The 2,896-nt window shown below is 46.0% G+C and overlaps 4 non-coding genes across 4 annotated transcripts; all 4 read left to right on the top strand.

The window, feature by feature from the left end:
- Positions 1 to 667: 667 nt before the first annotated feature.
- trnas-uga lies at positions 668 to 749 on the top strand. Its single transcript has one exon. It is a non-coding gene; the product is annotated as a tRNA-Ser (tRNA).
- Positions 750 to 1,016: 267 nt separating this feature from the next.
- trnas-aga lies at positions 1,017 to 1,098 on the top strand. The gene has a single exon. It is a non-coding gene; the product is annotated as a tRNA-Ser (tRNA).
- A 987-nt stretch (positions 1,099 to 2,085) lies between these two features.
- On the top strand, positions 2,086 to 2,167 carry trnas-uga. The gene has a single exon. It is a non-coding gene; the product is annotated as a tRNA-Ser (tRNA).
- A 416-nt stretch (positions 2,168 to 2,583) lies between these two features.
- On the top strand, positions 2,584 to 2,665 carry trnas-aga. Its single transcript has one exon. It is a non-coding gene; the product is annotated as a tRNA-Ser (tRNA).
- The last annotated feature ends 231 nt before the right edge of the window (positions 2,666 to 2,896 follow it).

Here is a 2,896-nt window from a genome sequence, read left to right as displayed (position 1 = left end):
CATTTATCAGGGACAAGGCTTGCTTCTTCCCATCTTAGGGATGCAGAAAAGAACTATCCTTAAACCACCTCAAACCTGGTCTGAAGTCTGAGGGGCAGTTTTCAGACTGGCAACGTGTTTTGCTGTGTCTGCTCCAGCACGCCTCGTTACTTTTTTTTAACCAAGTTAATCTCCTGTCAAGTAACGTTGTATGTAAAAAGTGGAACAATGACTTGCCAGATAACTAGCAAATAAAATCCAAACCCAAGGCACTCTGACATCATTAAAAACCCTTCATTTAACAGGGATATCTACCCATTTCAACTCCCAATGAGTTTTTATCAGGACATAGTGCGCAGATTAAAAAACAGGTGTTTTAGTACAAACGAAGATGATGGCTCCTTCAGCTGGGGACCTCTGGCAGGCACTGGGATGGTTTGTGGCCTGAATGTAAAGTGGTCAGATGAAGGTCAGCACCTTCAAGTCAAAGGCCATGGTTGTGTTGCTCCGTTTGTTCTGTGTAGGACTCATAAGCCAAGGGGGGATGTATCTCAGTGGTGCAGAGTGTGAAATGCATGTATGAGGCCCTAGGTTGAATTCCTGGAATCTCCAACAACATGGCTGCTTGTGTGCCCTTTCACTTGTCACCCTCAGTCAACTGTTTTGACTGTCAGTCAGTAGCCATTGAGTTGTCGTGGCCGAGTGGTTAAGGCGATGGACTTGAAATCCATTGGGTTTTCCCCGCGCAGGTTCGAGTCCTGCCGACAACGCCAATTATGATCTTGTGCGGCCTGCTGGTCCTTTTAACATTCACACATCAACTTGAGGGGTACAGGCAATAAGCAACATTCTTCAGCAAGCTAGCTGCTCTTTCAGGAGGCAGAGGTGCCTTTGCAGGAATTGTTGCTGTATCTCGTCTGTCCCTGCTAACACATATTTGTTTGACAACGAGGTGTCTGGTCAGGGAAATACAGCCTGTAACAAAAGACGGCTTTTTAGATTAAACGTATTTGCAAAATCAAAGTTTACCAGCAGTGGTTGTTGTGGCCGAGTGGTAAAGGCGATGGACTAGAAATCCATTGGGGTCTCCCCGCGCAGGTTCGAGTCCTGCCAACAACGTCTGATCCTTGAACATCTCTGGCACCACACCCTTTGGAGCTGTGTATAGGTTTCAGAACCCAATGCAGACAGTAGAGACTAGACTGAAGATGTATTCAAATGTGTTGGAGATAGAATTAAGTATGCAAAACAAGCCCTCCCGTGTCACTTCAGTTCCTCATACCAAGGATCCCTTTTCAATTTGTCTCTGACGGATGTGCTTTTCCAGTTCTGTCTTGGAAGGTATGGGTCATTGATGACTTCATCAAAAGCAGGTTTTGCAGTTCAATCCAAATATGAGTTTACTTGGCAAAAAATAAAGCACATAGTTGTGGTATAGTTGCGAGCATAGCTGCCGCCCGAGCAGCTAACCTTTGTTCTATTCCCAGCTATCGCAATCAGAGAATTCAACTGTTTTGTGTTCTCCTTTCCTGCGAATCATCAGCATGAAGGTGTTAAAGTGGCTGCTTCACATGAAACTTTGTGTATGATGAAAAGTGGAGTAGCTTCCCAATAAAGTGTCCTAGGCCCATTATGGCCTTGAACTCTTGGTCATCATACTGACGACTAAAATGTTACCCCAGGTACTCTCCACAATCCTTCGTCTACAGCTCAGTACCCATGCTGACCTGGCGATGGTGGTATACTGGTAAGCAAAGCTGCTTGTATATATTGAAAGTGATGGATAGTATGTGCTTTTGAGATCCTGTTTGGAGCTTTCCGATGGGAATTGACAAAGTTTGGCCGCATCCAGCGCTAAAAATAGACCTGCAGTATATCTCCCAGAGTGGCGCTTCAGGAATGCGCAAGTGCCAGACTGGACCATGGGTAGTGGAACTGCTCTGACAAGAGAGGGAAGAATTTGGTCCATGGTGTGATCAGTCTGATATCCTGAGACTTTAACCTATATTTTCCATTACAAGGTATGTCAGAATCTCCCCATTTGCAAATTGCAGACATTAGGGGCAATGTGCATCTGATTGGGGAGGGCTATATGTCAATAGCCGTGTTGTCGTGGCCGAGTGGTTAAGGCGATGGACTTGAAATCCATTGGGGTTTCCCCGCGCAGGTTCAAGTCCTGCCGACAACGGCAGTTTTGATGTTGTGTCTGCCAGAGGGTTGAGGTTTGATCCTGAGAAGCATGTGAGTTGCTCACAAAGGATTTCACATATTCTAATGCAGTTAGAAAGCCATGTCCATCTCCAACATGGCTGCTTATGTGTCTTTAATCTCTGAGAAAACTATGTCTATGATGTGCCCTTTCAACATTTACATGAAAACTTGAGAGGTAAAGCCAGTAAGCAACATCCCTCAGCAAGACAGCTGCTCTTGCAGGAGACAGAGATGCCTTTGCTGGAACTGTTGCTCTACCCTGTCTTTCACTGCTACCACATACGTTCCTGTATTTGACAACAAGATGTCTGCTAAGGGAAAACAGCGTGTAACAAAAGAAGGCTTTGTGAAAGGTATTTGGATAATCAAAGAGTCAGCAAGGTCAGAGGTGTGGTTGTTGTGGCCGAGTGGTTAAGGCGATGGACTAGAAATCCATTGGGGTCTCCCCGCGCAGGTTCGAGTCCTGCCAACAACGTCCAATCCTTTAATCTCTTTGAGGAAGTTCTCCAATGCCAGTCCCTTTGGAGCTACAGTGCCTCCAATATCCACATACTGTACAGTGACCGTACTACGGAGCACATCGCTCCCTCTCTAGTCTATCAAAGCATTTCAACAGCTGGTGGGTGCCTCGAGTGCCACTTCACTCCGCTTTGTTCGAGATAAGCTGCAGGTCTAATTTCAGCGCTGGCCGCTGCTAAACCGGATC

The sequence above is a fragment of the Cheilinus undulatus genome, linkage group 14, assembly GCF_018320785.1.
Source record: "Cheilinus undulatus linkage group 14, ASM1832078v1, whole genome shotgun sequence".
Lineage (NCBI taxonomy): Eukaryota > Metazoa > Chordata > Actinopteri > Labriformes > Labridae > Cheilinus > Cheilinus undulatus.
Note: the sequence above shows the minus strand (reverse complement) of the source record. Positions and strands in the feature narration are given on the sequence as shown.